This window comes from Orcinus orca, chromosome 14 (assembly GCF_937001465.1).
Source record: "Orcinus orca chromosome 14, mOrcOrc1.1, whole genome shotgun sequence".
NCBI classification, from domain to species: domain Eukaryota; kingdom Metazoa; phylum Chordata; class Mammalia; order Artiodactyla; family Delphinidae; genus Orcinus; species Orcinus orca.
In genome coordinates, this window is record NC_064572.1 from 53,019,571 (window position 1) to 53,035,902 (window position 16,332).

Here is a 16,332-nt window from a genome sequence, read left to right on the forward strand (position 1 = left end):
TTATGCAAACCATAAACACACTGGCAGGAAGGAGGCCCTCCCCCAGGAGGTTGCCATGCGTCTGGTTTCCTGCAGCAGTGGCTCAAGAGGCAAAGGAGTGGTTTCACCTTACTTAGGGAGAAAAGATTCTGCTGAGTTTCTAAGTCGGGAATTCCCCCAATTGGCCAGATTGCTGTCCCTTTCATCACCCATGTTCTCAGGTTCTTCTGAGAAAAAAGAAAAAGAAAAAGAAAAACTAAAAAGGAAAAGGAAAGAGCTCAACTCCTCTCTTGTCCCAGATCGCTTCTTTAATTGGCTGGTTTGAACGTGGCCCCGAGTACCCAGTGGCCGCGTTAGGGTTTAATGACTTGATCAGCTGTTTGCACTAGCACTTGTCCTAGTTATTCGATACTTTTTGCTGTAGGTCAAAGTGACTAGACATTCTGGTTTTGCAGGGACTGTCCCTAGTGACACGGCTCCCAGTGTTCCTTTTTAGCCACCGTATGATGTCATGTGGCCCCTTAGTATTCCCCTAGCCCCACACAGACTGAAGGCATGAAGTGATTGCTCTTGCAATATGTTCATTGGAAGGATTAAATATCACCCTTCCTTCTTTCTTTAAACGGAGGCTGGAATTAAAATGGAGAAGGTCCAGGGTAGCTTGTAATTGCAATCTGAAAAAACTGGGGACTCAAAAACCAAACAGCAATGTAATTTCTGTAGAAGAGGAGGCACAGATTTGGTTCAACGAGTTTGGAGAGGCAGGAGAGTGGCTTATTAGAGCAAATTGGAAATTAAGAATCAAACCCCCTCAGGAAAGTGGGTCTAAGCCAGTGTTAAGAAGAAAATTAATCAGAGGAAAGCCCTCAGATCAAGGCAAAGAAAGTGGCTCATGAAATAGAGAGTTCCAGCCTTGACACTCACTACAAAGTTTTGAGTAAACACTGTAACTGGATCTTTGCTGATGGTTTTCAATTTGACTTCCTACATTTTAAATGTATTATTAGCCAATGGAATTCTAACACTCTAGGATCAGAAGGGATGTTGGTGGTCATCTAGTCTAACTCCCAGATGAGGATATTTTGAAAGTGTGTGTACAGGCTGGGCTGTAACTGTGTCCCCATCCATGGTTATTATAATGAGACCTAGAGGATTACACTGGAAATTCTTTGTCCATTTGCAAAATTTAAATTGTTCTTGATTAGGTTGCTTCCCAGAGCCTTTTTATATCATTTAGAATAAGATAAACTATGGTGGGGAAAGGTGCTTGAATGTTATCTTTGGGTTGCCTGCCTGCCTTTGAGATGTGGCAGTTTAAATGGTTCAGTTGTGGGCAAAGTGGGCACCTGCCATTTTAGAAAATGTGTGGCGGGGGGTCGGGGACATCTGACTTAACCAAGATATTCATGGTCATCAGAAGCTCACAAGATGCTGAATTAACTGGTAATCACTGTGTAATTTCTGATACACTTTCTTGGGATTTTTGTATCTGATATCATAGGAGGAACGAATCACAGCCTAATAATAACAATAATGAAAGTTATTATTACGGCGGCTACTTTTACTGAGTGCTTACCAAGTGCCAAACACTGTTCTAAGTGTGTGTGTGTGTGTGTATATGCACACACACACACACTTTGTATATATTTATGTAATTACTTGTTTAATACCCAATATGGGTACTGCTTTTCACATCTTGTTGAAGAAATCATTCTCTACCCCAAGGTCGCAAAGATCGTTTTTATTTTCTTCTGAAAGCTTTATAGTTTTGTCTTGCACATTCAGCTCTATAATCCTCCTGGAGTTGACATTTACATACAGTGTGAGTTAGGGGTCCATTGGCAATTTTCTCCACAAATACCCAATTGTCCCATTACAATTTATTGAAAGACCATCCTTTTCCCACTAGTCTTCAGTGCCACCTCTCATACATTAGATCTATATATGCATGTGTCTATTTCTGAATTCTACTGTTTTGTAGTTTTATTTATGTATCCTTGGGCCAATACTACCCTCTCTTATTTACTATAGTATATGAGGTTACTACACTGTCTTTAAATTACGGCTTGGTAACCGGTAGAGCTAATTCTCTCACCTTGTTTTTCTTCTTTAAGAGTGTTTTTGCTCTTCTTTTTCCTTTGCATTTCCATATAAATTTTAGAATCAGCTAGTTAAAACCATAAAAATAGCTTGTTGAGATTTTTATTGGAATAACAATGACTTTTAGAGCAATGTGGGAACTGACGTTTTTTAATAAGTTCTCCCATTCATGAACATGGACCATCTCTTCTTTAATGACTCTCTCAGTAAAGATTCCTAGTTTTCCCCATAGTAGTCTCACACATTTTTACCAGATTTATTCTTAGGAAATTGATGCTTTTGATGCTGTTATAAATGGTATCTTTCAGAAATTTTATTTTCTAGTTTTTATTGGTGGGCTGTAATAATACAAATGATTTTTGTGTATTGATTTTGTATCCTATTATTAATTCTTACAATATAAATACAGTTTCTTTTAGGTTTTCTATGTTCAGAATGATATCATAAGTTGTTTCCATATTGTGGCTATCGTGAATAATGCCTCAGTGAACATGGGAGGGCAAGTGTCTCAACGAGATAGTGATTTCATTTACTTTGGATGTATATCCAGCAGAGGAATTACTGGATCATATGGCAGCTCTAGTTTTAATTTTTTGAGAAACCCCTATACGGTTTTCCATAGCGGCTGCATGAATTTACATTCCCACTGACAGTGTGCAAGGAAGGCTCTGCACTTTGACTTCTAACTATCTCACCCACAAATCCACCACAACTCCAGGATGGATTTACAGCTTTTACTTTACATTTGGCAAATGCCTTAGGATTAAGCAACTTTGAATGTTGGGCTTATCTCTTTGGATTCTGCCTTATCCCAGCTGTTGTCCCAGGAATTTGTTACTTTTTTTGTTTGTTCTTTAATACTTCTCTTTTTTTTTTTTAACATCTTTATTGGAGTATAATTGCTTTACAATGGTGTGTTAGTTTCTGCTTTATAACAAAGTGAATCAGCTATACATATACATATATCCCCATATCTCCTCCGTCTTGCGTCTCCCTCCCACCCTCCCTATCCCACGACTCTAGGTGGTCACAAAGCACCGAGCTGATCTCCTTGTGCTATGCGGCTGCTTCCCACTAGCTATTTTACATTTGTTAGTATATGTAAGTCCATGCCGCTCTCTCACTTCGTCCCAGCTTACCCTTTCCCCCTCTCCCTCTCCCCCTCTCAAGTCCATTCTCTACGTCTGCGTCTTTATTCCTGTCCTGCCCCTAGGTTCTTCAGAACCATTTTTTTTCTTCCTTTTTAGATTCCATATATATGTGGTAGCATACGGTATTTATTTTTCACTTTCTGACTTAATTCACTCTGTATGACAGTCTCTAGGTCCATCCACCTCACCATAAATAACTCAATTTTGTTTCCTTTTTATGGCTGAGTAATACTCCATTGTATATATGTGCCACATTTTCTTTATCCATTCATCTGTCGATGGACACTTGGGTTGCTTCCATGTCCTGGCTATTGTAAATAGTGCTGCAATGAACATTGTAGTACATGACTCTTTTTGAATTATGGTTTTCTCAGGGTATATGCCCAGTAGTGGGATTGCGGGGTCATATGTTAGTTCTATTTGTAGTTTTTTAAGGAACCTCCATACTGTTCTCCATAGTGGCTGTATCAATTTACATTCCCACCAACAGTGTAAGAGGGTTCCATTTTCTCCACACCCTCTCCAGCATTTATTGTTTGTAGATTTTTTGATGATGGCCGTTCTGACCGGCGTGAGGTGATACCTCATTGTAGTTTTGACTTGCATTTCTCTAATGATTAGTGACGTTGAGCATCCTTTCATGTGTTTGTTGGCAATCTGTATGTCTTCTTTGGAGAAATGTCTATTTAGGTCTTCTGCCCATTTTTCGATTGGGTTGTTTGTTTTTTTGATATTGAGCTGCATGTGCTGCTTGTAAATTTTGGAGATTAATCCTTTGTCAGTTGCTTCATTTGGAAATATTTTCTCCCATTCTGTGGGTTGTCTTTTCATCTTGTTTACAGTTTCCTTTGCTGTGCAAAAGCTTTTAAGTTTCATTAGGTCCCATTTGTTTATTTTTGCTTGTATTTCCATTTCTCTAGGAGATGGGTCTAAAAGGATCTTGCTGTGATTTATGTCATAGAGTGTTCTGCCTATGTTTTCCTCTAAGAGTTTTATAGTGTCTGGCCTTACATTTAGGCCTTTGATCCATTTTGAGTTTATTTTTTTGTATGATGTTAGGGAGTGTTCTAACTTCATTCTTTTACATGTAGCTGTCCAGTTTTCCCAGCACCACTTATTGAAGAGACTTTTTCTCCATTGTATATTCTTGCCTCCTTTATCAAAAATAAGGTGACCGTATGTGTGTGGGTTTATCTCTGGGCTTTCTATCCTGTTTCATTGATCTATATTTCTGTTTTTGTGTCAGTACCATACTGTCTTGATTACTGTAGCTTTGTATTATAGTCTGAAGTCTCGGAGCCTGATTCCTCCAGCTCCATTTTTCTTTCTCATATTGCTTTGGCTATTCAGGTTCTTTTGTGTTTCCATACATATTGCAATATTTTTTGTTCTAGTTCTGTGAAAAATGCCATTGGTAGTTTGATAGAGATTGCATTGAATCTGTAGATTGCTTTCGGTAGTATAGTCATTTTCACAATGTTGATTCTTCCAATCCAAGAACATGGTATATTTCTCCATCTGTTTGTATCATCTTTAATTTCTTTAATCAGTGTCTCATAGTTTTCTGTGTACAGGTCTTTTCTCTCCTTAGGTAGGTTTATTTCTAAGTATTTTATTCTTTTTGTTGCAATGGTAAATGGGAATGTTTCCTTAATTTCTCCTTCAGATTTTTCATCATTAGTGATAGGAATGCAAGAGATTTCTGTGTATTAATTTTGTATCCTGCTACTTTACCAAATTCATTGATTAGGTCTAGTAGTTTTCTGAGTCTAGAGTCTTTAGGATTCTCTATGTATAGTATCATGTCATCTGCAAACAGTGACAACTTTACTTCTTCTTTTCTGATTTGGATTCCCTTTATTTTTATTTTTTCTCTGATTGCTGTGGCTAAAACTTCCAAAACTATGTTGAATAATAGTGGTGAGAGTGGACAGCCTTGTCTTGTTCCTGATCTTAGAGGAAATGGTTTCAGTTTTTCACCATTGAGAATGATGTTGGCTGTGGGTTTGTCATATATGGCCTTTATTATGTTGAGGTAAGTTCCCTCTATGCCTGCTTTCTGGAGGGTTTTTATCATAAATGCGTGTTCAATTTTGTTGAAAGCTTTTTCTGCATCTATTGAGATGATCATATGGTTTTTCTCCTTCAATTTGTTCATATGGTGTATCACATTGATTGATTTGTGTATACTGAAGAATCCTTGCCTTCCTGGGATAAACCCCACTTGATCATGGTATATGATCCTTTTAATGTGCTGTTGGATTCTGTTTGCTAGTATTTTGTTGAGGATTTTTGCATCTATGTTCATCAGTGATATTAGCCTGCAGTTTTCTCTCTTTGTGACATCTCTGTCTGGTTTTGGTATCAGGGTGATGGTGGCCTCATAGAATGAGTTGGGAGTGTTCCTCCCTCTGCTATATTTTGGAAGAGTTTGAGAAGGATAGGTGTTAGTTCTTCTCTAAATGTTTGATAGAATTCGCCTCTGAAGCCATCTGATCCTGAGCTTTTGTTGGTTGGAAGATTTTTTGTTTTTTTTTTTGAGGTATGCGGGCCTCTCACTACTGTGGCCTCTCCCTCCACGGAGCACAGGCTCCGGACGTGCAGGCCCAGCGGCCATGGCTCACGGGCCCAGCCGCTCCATGGCACATGGGATCCTCCTAGACTGGGGCACGAACCCGCGCCCCCTGCAGCGGCAGGTGGACTCTCAACCACTGCGCCACCAGGGAAGCCCTGTTGGAAGATTTTTAATCACAATTTCAATTTCAGTGCTTGTGATTGGTCTCTTTATATTTTCTATTTCTTCCTGGTTCAGTCTTGGAAGGTTGTGTTCCTAAGAAGTTGTCCATTTCTTCCAGGTTGTCCCTTTTAGTGGCATATAGTTGCTTGCAGTAATCTCTCATGATCCTTTGTATTTCTGCAGTGTCAGTTGTTACCTCTTTTTTTCATTTCTCATTCTATTGATTTGAGTCTTATCCCTTTTTTTTTCTTGATGAGTCTGGCTAATGGTTTGTCAATTTTGTTTATCTTCTCAAAGAGCCAGCTTTTAGTTTTATTGATCTTTGTTATCTTTTCCTTCATTTTTTTTTCATTTATTTCTTATCTGATATTTATGATTTCTTTCCTTCTGCTAACTTTGGGGTTTTTCTTCTTCTTTCTCCAATTGCTTTAGGTGTAATATTAGGTTGTTTATCTGAGATGTTTCATGTTTCTTGAGGTAGAATTGTATTGCTATAAACTTCCCTCTTGGAACTGCTTTTGCTGTATCCCATAGGTTTTGGGTCGTGGTGCTTTCATTGTAATTTGTTTCTAGGTATGTTTTGATTTCTTCTTTGATTTCTTCAGTGATCTCCTGGTTATTAAGTATTGTTTAGCCTCCATGTGTTTGTATTTTTCACAGATTTTTTCCTGTAATTGATATCTAGTCTCATAGCATTGTGGTCGGAAAAGATACGTGATAAAATTTCAATTTTCTTAAATTTACCAAGACTTGATTTGTGACCCCAGATATGATCTATCCTGGAGAATGTTCCACAAGCACTTGAGAAGAAAGTGTATTCTGTTGTTTTTGGATAGAATGTCCTATAAATATCAGTTAAGTCCGTCTTGATTAATGTATGATTTAAAGCTTGTGTTTCCTTATTTATTTTCATTTTGGATGATCTGTCCATTGGTGAAAGTGGGGTGTTAAAGTCCCCTACTATGATTGTGTTACTGTTGATTTCCCCCCTTTTTTTTAATTCAAACAGAAAGTCACAAAAATTATAATCATCCTCTTCATTTCACTCAGTCCCATGTAATTAATTTTTTTTTATCTTGATCTTTTGTTAGCACTTTCATGAATTCATCAGTTCTCCATTAGAGTTCTGAAAATGCCTATTCATTCAGTTCAGCAGTATAGTCAGTTACCAGAAACCTATACTTGTCAGTCTTTTCCATGAATTCCTTGAAGATGAAACCCTTTTATAGGAACATATTTGCAAAAGCATCAGAGTACACCCAGAACTTTCTGTAAATGACAAAAGACTTAAAAATGACCATGGTTAAAGATTTGATGAAAGTTCATAATAATGCAATTGACAAGGAAATTTAGTTATTTCTGAGATATACATTTTAAAGTAATAATTAGAATTATGACTTATTATACTTATAAGATTTTTAGAAATTTCATGTAATGTCTGAAACATTTATATTAACATATTTCCATACAAATAACCCAAAGAAAGTTTAGTATCAGTTGTTTTGTTTGTTTGTTTTTTGATTTCCCCTTTTATGGCTGTTAGCATTTGCCTTATGTGTTGAGGTGCTCCTATGTTGGGTGCATAAATATTTACAATTGCTCTATCTTCTTCTTGGATTGATCCCTTGATCATTATGTAGTGTCCTTCTTTGTCTCTTGTAATAGTCTTTATTTTAAAGTCTATTTTGTCTGATATGAGAATTGCTACTCCCACTTTCTTTAGATTTCCATTTGCATGGAATATCCTTTTCCATCCCCTCACTTTCAGTCTATATGTGTCCCTAGGTCTGAAGTGGGTTTCTTGTAGACAGCATATATATGGGTCTCGTGTTTGTATCCATTCAGACAGTCTGTGTCTTTTGGTGGGAGCATTTAATCCATTTACATTTAAGGTAATTATTGATATGTATGTTCCTATTCCCATTTTCTTAATTGTTTTGGGTTTGTTATTGTAGGTCTTTTCCTTCTCTTGTGTTTCCTGCCTAGAGAAGTTCCTTTAGCATTTGTTCTAGAGCTGGTTTGGTGGTGCTCAATTCTCTTAGCTTTTGTTTGTCTGTAAAGCTTTTAATTTCTCCGTCAAATTCGAATGAGATCCTTGCTGGGTAGAGTAATCTTGGTTGTAGGTTTTTCCCTTTCATCACTTTAAATATGTCGTGCCGCTCCCTTCTGGCTTGCAGAGTTTCTGCTGAAAGATCAGCTGTTAACCTTATGGGGATTCCCTTGTATTTTATTTGCTGCTTTTCCCTTGCTGCTTTTAATATTTTTTCTTTGTATTTAATTTTTGATAGTTTGATTAATATGTGTCTCAGCGTGTTTCTCCTTGGATTTATCCTGTTGGGACTCTCTGTGCTTCCTGGACTTGATTGAATATTTCCTTTCCCATATTAGGGAAGTTTTCAACTATAATCTCTTCAAATATTTTCTCAGTCCCTTTCTTTTTCTCTTCTTCTTCTGGGATCACTATAATTCAAATGTTGTTGCATTTAATGTTGTCCCAGAGGTCTCTGAGACTGTCCTCAATTCTTTTCATTCTTTTTTCTTTATTCTGCTCTGCAGTAGTTATTTCCACTATTTTATCTTCCAAGTCACTTATCCATTCTTCTGCCTCAGTTATTCTGCTACTGATTCCTTCTAGAGAATTTTTAATTTCATTTATTGTGTTGTTCATCATTGTTTGTTTGCTTTTTAGTTCTTCTAGGTGCTTGTTAAATGTTTCTTGTATCTTCTCCATTCTATTTCCAAGATTTTGGATCATCTTTACTATCATTACTCTGAACTCTTTTTCAGGTAGACTGCCTATTTCCTCTTCATTTGTTTGGTCTGGTGAGTTTTTACCTTGCTCCTTCACCTGCTGCATATTTCTCTGTCTTCCCATTTTGCTTAACTTACTGTGTTTGGGGTCGCCTTTTTGCAGGCTGCAGGTTTGTAGTTCCCGTTGTTTTTGCTGTCTGCCCCCAGTGGCTAAGGTTGGTTCAGTGTGTTGTGTAGGCTTCCTGGTTGAGGGGACTAGTGCCTGTGTTCTGGTGGATGAGGCTGGATCTTGTCTTTCTGGTAGGCAGGACTGCATCTGGTGGTGTGTTTTGGTGTGTCTGTGACCTTATTATGATTTTAGGCAGCCTCTCTGCTAATGGGTGGGGTTGTGTTCCTGTCTTGTAGTTGTTTGACATAGGGTGTCCAGCAGTGTAGCTTGCTGGTTGTTGAGTGGAGCTGGGTCTTAGCGTTGAGATGGAGATCTCTGGGAGAGCTTTCACTGTTTGATATTATGTGGATCCGGGAGGTTTCTGGTGGACCAATGTCCTGAACTTGGCTCTCCCACCTCAGGCACAGGCCTGACATCCTGCTGGAGCACCAAGACCCTGTCAGCCACATGGCTGAGAAGAAAAGGGAGATAAAAAGAAAGAAAGAAAGAAAAAGAAGGAAAGAAAGAAGAAGGAAGAAGATAGAAAGAAAGAGAAAAAAATAAAATAAAAAGAAATAAAGTTATTAAATAAAAAAAGTATTAAAAATAAAAAAGTAATAAAGGAAAAGAAAAACAAAAGAAAGAAGAGAGCAACCAAACCAAAAAACAAATCCACCAATTATAACAAGTGCTAAAAACTATAGTAAAAAAACAAAAAATGGACAGGCAGAACCCTAGGACACATGGTGAAAGCAAAGCTATACAGACAAAATCACACAAAGAAGCATACACATACACACTCACAAAAAGAGAAAAAGGAAAAAAAAATCTATGTATAAAAAAAATTTTTAAAAAGGAAGAGAGCAACCAAATCAATAAATCTACCAGTGATAATAAACTCTAATTACTAAACTAAGCTAAACATAAAACCAGAAACCAGTCAATTGCATACAGCAAACCCCAAGTCTACAGTTGATCCCATAGTCCACTGCCTCAATTTTGGGATGATTGGTTGTCTATTCTGGTATTCCAGAGATGCAGGATACATCAAGTTGACTGCAGAGACTTAATCCGCTGCTCCTGAGGCTGCTGGGAGAAATTTCCCTTTCTCTTCTTTGTTCGCACAGCTCCCAGGGCTCAGCTTTGGATTTGGACCTGCCTTTTCGGGTAGGTCGCCTGAGGGCGTCTGTTCTTCGCTCAGACAGGACGGGCTTAAAGGAGCCGCTGATTCGAGAGCTCTGGCTCACTCAGCCCGGGGGGGAGGGAGGGGCACGGAGGGCGGGGCGGGCCTGCGGCGGCAGAGGCCGGCATGACGTTGCACCAGCCTGAGGCGCGCCGTGCGTTCTCCCGGGGAAGTTATCCCTAGATCCCGAGACCCTGGCAGTGGCGGGCTGCACAGGCGACGGCAGCAACCGCCTTAGCGTCTCATGCCCGTCGCTGGGGTCCTTGCTGATAGCCGCGGCTCGCGCCCGTCTCTGGAGCTCCTTTAAGCGGCGCCCTTAATCCCCTCTCCTCGCGCACCAGGAAACAAAGAGGCAAGAAAAAGTTTCTTACCTCTTCGGCAGCTCCAGACTTTTTCCCGGACTCCCTCCTGGCTAGCCGTGGCGCACTAACCCCCTGCAGGCTGTGTTCACGCCGCCAACCCCAGTCCTCTCCCGGAGCTCCGACCGAAGCCCGAGCCTCAGCTCCCAGCCCCCGCCCGCCCCGGCAGGTGAGCAGACAAGCCTCTGGGGCTGATGAGTGCCGGTCTGCCCTGATCCTCTGTGCGGGAATCTCTCCGCTTTGCTCTCCGTACCCCGTTGCTGTGCTCTCCTCCGCGGCTCCAAAGCTTTCCCTCTCCGACACCCGCAGTCTCCGCCAGCGAAGGGGCTTCTAGTGTGTGGGAACCTTTCCTCCTTCACGGCTCCCTCCCACTGGTGCAGGTCTCGTCCCTATCGTTTTGTCGCTGTTTATTCTTTTCTCTTTTTCCGTACCCAGGTACGTGGGGGGTTTCTTGACTTTTGGGAGGTCTGAGGTCTTCTGCCAGCGTTCAGTAGGTGTTCTGTAGGAGTTGTTCCACATGTAGATGTATTTCTGATGTATTTGTGGGGAGGAAGGTGATCTCCACATCTTACTCCTCCGCCATCTTGAAGGCCTCCCTGTTCTTTAATACTTTTAATGGAACGTTTTGTTTTAATGTTCTATCCAGTTTTAAAAATTGTTCTCAAGAAGAAGATTGTTCTGTTGTAATGGTGTTCATCTAGTTTTTTTTTTTTTTTTTTTTTTGCTGTACGCGGGCCTCTCACTGTTGAGGCCCCTCCCGCTGCGGAGCACAGTCTCCGGACGCGCAGGCTCAGCGGCCATGGCTCACGGGCCCAGCTGCTCCGCGGCATGTGGGATCTTCCCAGACAGGGGCACGAACCTGCGTCCCCTGCGTCGGCAGGCGGACTGTCAACCACTGCACCACCAGGGAAGCCCTCATCTAGTATTTTTTAACTTTATTCCTTTTCAGCAGTGGAGATATTTTTTTCAAATTAAGTCTTAGATGGATTCATAATATATAAAACACATAAAAAAAGAGCCATGCTTAAAATTACACAGGTATCATTGGGCCATCCATCTCCCAGAAGACATTTTCCTTGTGGCATGAGGAATTGCTTTCTGCTTCCTGTTTGGACCCTGAGTGGTCTATACAAGTTTGGTTCCATTATACCCTCACCTTCCACCTTAACGACCCCAACCAGCACCCCTTAGAGGTCTTGATATATTAAAATATTATCAGGACACTGCCAAAGGGAATCATAAGTATTATGATATATTGAAATTGCTTATCTAACAAATTAATACTGGTGAAAATGTCAAATATTGTTTCTCCTCCTAAATAAAAGGCCTGGATCTCATGCTCTTCAGCTACCTTGATATGTCCTGTCTTAACTTTTGGTCACTATCCTTTTGCTGCTATGAATCCTGTTCATTGTCCTTTGCCATCAGAAAAGTGGATTTACACACCTTGTCAAACATGTCCTTGTTGCCCTTCCTTCCTTCCTTTTAGTACTTTATTGATTTTTGCCAGTAGTCGAACAAACTAGTTGTAAACTAGGAAGTATCCTAAGTTCCCTGAGGCTCCACTCTAACAGAGCTGGTGAAGAGGAATCTTTACAAGATGGTGAGTTGGCCATTTGAAACTCTTCCTCAGTGATGGAGCTAGAGTGGCAGGGAGGAAAGCACATGAACCCTGACCCAGAGTAGTTGGTGGCTAGGACCTATTTTCAATTACATGAAATCAGAAGTAGAGTAACCAGACATTCTTGCTTTATGAAGTGGGAATGCCCTATGCTTTTTGCTTCAAAAGTTGGGTGGAATCCAGGTGGATGTGTAGGAATCTTCAGTAATCCATTAGAACATAATTTATTCATATTTTTCTCCCTCTCAAGCCATTTAGGGAGAAGAAAGCTTTGGTTTATTTCTCCTTTAAGTGAGGAAGATAAAAATGAAACCAACAAAACCAAACAAGTGTCTGAAATCCAGTCACTGAAATGACAACTTAGAGTTTTGCAAATGGAACAAGTCTTTGCATGGATTTGAGAACTTGGCTCTGGAATTAAGACTGAGGGGTAAGCTGATGAGTTCCTAATCATATATATATATGGAGTAGCATTTCTTAGGCCAACTTTTTCACGCTCATGCACTGCTAGCAAAGAAGTTATTGTCAAGCTTTACTTTCAAAGTTTGTATTGTGAAAGCAATGTATTTTATTTTCTAAATAGAACATTGTATTATAATATTGAATGTGCTTTTTCGAAATACTGTTCCTTGCCCCTACCCCCATATTGTCCCCCGCTCTCCCTCTCCCTCTTCTTAAGCGTCACCAAACAGTGCAATTCAACTGCCCTGCTCATGATAGTACGAATCTACAGCCAGTTCTGGCAAAGTGTCTCAGGGTATTTTTCACAGGAAGTTCAACAGCAAACTTTGCAATGTTAAATAAAGTAGGGGAAGGTTTGGTAATTCTTTAAAAATATAATACAAATGCAGTGGTTTAATTTTCTCAATGAGACACTTTTTAAAAATTGTCACTGTGACACAAATTATGTTGTTTGAGATCCATGAGATTCAAATGGACTATTGATATCATTATGATTTTTGATTGAGCAAAGTCTTTCATTTAGCTCTTCCAAGCCATAGAAGATTCTAATTTTTTTGTATTATGTCTAGTGGCTAGAAAAATAGATCATAGGAAAATGCGGGAAAAGGATACAGAGGCAAATTTTTCCTAAGTCAAGAAATATGCCAAAACAAGAATTCTTCACAACTCCTGAGCGCCTAATATAGAGCTGGGTGTTTAGGTGATGTTTAGTAAATATGTTTAGACCAGCAGTTGACATTTCCTGTATAGCCATATATATTTGAGGACTAGTCTTGTTGTTTTGTGGGGAAGATGTCAGATGAGGTAGCAGAGACACAGAGAAAAGTGGAATAATATAGAGGTTGGTTTTAAATGTCATCTTCTGCCTCTTATTATGTGATCTTGGAAAAATTACTTCCCTCCTGAGCCTCAATTTTTTCATCTGTAAAATAGAAATTATAATACCTTGCAACATTATTATTTATAAGGATTAGAAAGAGTATGTGTATAGACAACAAGGATTGACGTATGGCATGGGGAACTATGTTCGATATCTTGTAATAACCTATAATGGAAAAGAACTGGAAAAAGGAATATATATATATATATAACTGAATCACTTTGCTGTATACCTGAAACTAGCACAATATTGTAGATCAGCTATACTACAATAAAAAATAACTAATAATAATAAATAAAATTTAAAAAAGAAACAGTATATGTAAAGTGCTCACCCATACTTGTCCCTCATTAAGTGGCAGGCACTATTATTATTGGTTTAAAAAAAAAAAAAAGAACAACAACAATATTAACTGCAAAATTCTTTCATTAGGGAAAGGTTTCCCTGAGCTAGCTCCCTCCTAAATCCCTACAGCAGAGTCTGGCTTCACCCCAAATTTCAAAAACATGTAGCCTTGGTGTGAACTCTGGACCCAGTCCCTTTTCTGTAATCTTCATAGACCCCAAGTTCATCTGACCCCAAAGTGCCTTAGTCAAAGGGGAATTAATGGGACATTTGGCCAAAAATTCTGAATGGAGATCTTCCGGGCACAGAACATTCTGGAACCCACAGTGTTTTATATCCTCTTCTCACAGTGGCTGGGGTCAAAGCAAAGCTGGAGGGAAAACTGTCTAAGGAGACCTGGACCCAAAAAAGGCCAAGAGTTTTTAATTCTGAATCTGTGTTGTGAACAGTATGCATTGGCATCCTATTTAGATTCCTTCTGGCACATTGGCTGGTCTTATTAGCAATAACGTCAACTTAAAACAAACAAAACAAATTTTAGCAGTTGAAAAGTAATTCTTTGAAAAAACTCACTTTAATGATTTTAATATTACTTTTTAATGTTATTATATTAATTTTATATGCTATAGCTCAAGTGAGAGCAGTTGTCCCATTTAAAATTTGATCATCTTATTTGCAAATACAATTTTTAAAAACATTGAGGGTCATATAATTGGTAGAAGTATTTTCTGTTAAATTCCCTGGGTGTTTGTGGGGGGTATTTTCTTAAATTGTCTTAGAGGGGAAGTACTTTCTTTTATTCATCTTTGGATCAACAGAACCTATTTAGCATAGCGACTGATATACAAAAGATAATAAATAAAAGTTTGTTGAATAAATGGAAGAGCAAACCGATGAAGTTTGTTTCCAGCATAAAGTGGTGGAAAGAACACTCCACAGAAACCCAGAAGACCTCCATTTTGGCCTTGGCTTTATCACAAATTTTCTGTGTGACTTAGACAAGTGACTTAACCTCTCTGAGGCAGACTCGTCTGACATTGAGGCAAAGTAGTGTAATAATACTTATCTCATAGAGTTGTTCTGCTTGACTCATAAGACTGGCATGGGGTGCAGATGAAATAGTGAATATGCTTTATAAACCAGAGTGCATGACACAAATGATGATTAAAAAATCTATATAGAACTCTTTGCCATTTCTTAAATTCTCAGTCAAGATACCCACTAGTTTCTGAGAGGCCAGTCACGTTGGGAATAGCTGATGTTCTCACTTAGGCTGTGTCATATAATGACATAAATAATGGTAATAATATTGATAATGGCTATCATTAATTGAGCAGTTATTACAAGCTACGTCTTGTGCTAGACATGGCACATTATTTTTAATCTTCACAACAACCCTGTAAGACAGGAGTTATTATTGTCTTTATTTTACAGACAAGAAAATGGGGGCTTAAGTCATATCCATCACTTGGTGTGTCTGACACCAATATTCATACCCTTTCCACCAGGCCATAATGCCTTTTACAGAAAGTTTTACCAGGTTTTGAGCTCCACTGTGATATGGGTTTCTTAACATAGCAGATTTCACTGAATCCTCACCACAACCAAAGGGGTAGGGTATTATTATTATCATCCTCATTCAACAGATGACAAAACTGAGGCCTAGAGAGGCTAGGTAACCAGGTCTGTCTGATTCCAAAGTGTGGCTATATTTACACAGTGCTAGAATTTGTAATATTTTTTTTGTGTGTGATTATGTAGAAACACACAGTGGGATGCACCTAATTCTCTATTGTCTGAAAGAACGTAGTCATAATGTGTAACATTTCTCCCCTAGCAGGTGACCTTTTTCTTTGTAGAAAGAAGTTAAGGGTAGCATGGCTTCAGGGGAAACCTTTCTGTACAAGACAGAAAAGAACTTGAAAATAATCTCAGTGGAATTCAAGGAGGACGCTTGCCCTCCAAATTTGTGCTGTCTCTCTGACTTGGGGAAATGCTCCTGTTAGGAATCTTCTTACCCCAGTAGCTGCAGAATTCATACCCAGACTCCAGTGCTGCTAGCATGCGGAGTGGGACCCACGTCCTGCCGATCCCAAGCTCCCAGTAGAGTCATTCGTTTGGAGGGGAGGGAACACAGAACAAATGGACTTGGTCTGAGTGCGGTTCTTTCCTTTTTGCTGCAGTGGTGTCTGGCATTCTGTGGAAGCAGCAGCAGAAGCGACAGCTTCCTAGGGGGTCTTAACATGCAATTCCTGATGCAGAAGTGGCTTCGGGGCTGGTGGAAGGGTCCTACAACAGGGATTGAGCAGAGTTCCTGCCTTTCAGTGCTTGGATTTTCTCATCCTGGTCTTGGGCAATGCTATTGGATGCCTAACCTTGATCGGCTTTTCTAACACCCCAGATCTTCTGTGAGCCTTTAAAAAAATAAAATTCAAAATATCTTCCTCCTGATTAAATGAGCCAGGTAGATTCTGTTTCTGGCAAATAAAACTCATGCCAGATTCAGTAGTCACAAAGGTTAGTGAGTAGGAGGGCTTGGCCACCTCAAGAGACTTTTGCCGTAGCAGTGCTCTGAGCAGAACGTCAGATCTGTCCTCTCCACTGTTCCGTGGCACC

At 39.5% G+C, this 16,332-nt stretch overlaps 1 protein-coding gene across 1 annotated transcript in view; it reads left to right on the forward strand.

The window, feature by feature from the left end:
• The window catches only part of LOC101290327 (gastric triacylglycerol lipase), a 482,017-nt gene that overhangs the window by 42,301 nt on the left and 423,384 nt on the right, over positions 1-16,332 (forward strand). Inside the window, exon 2 of the mRNA XM_033404782.2 lies at positions 12,280-12,459. The gene's annotated coding sequence lies outside the window, so the exon portion shown is untranslated. The remainder of the gene's footprint in view (positions 1-12,279; positions 12,460-16,332) is intronic.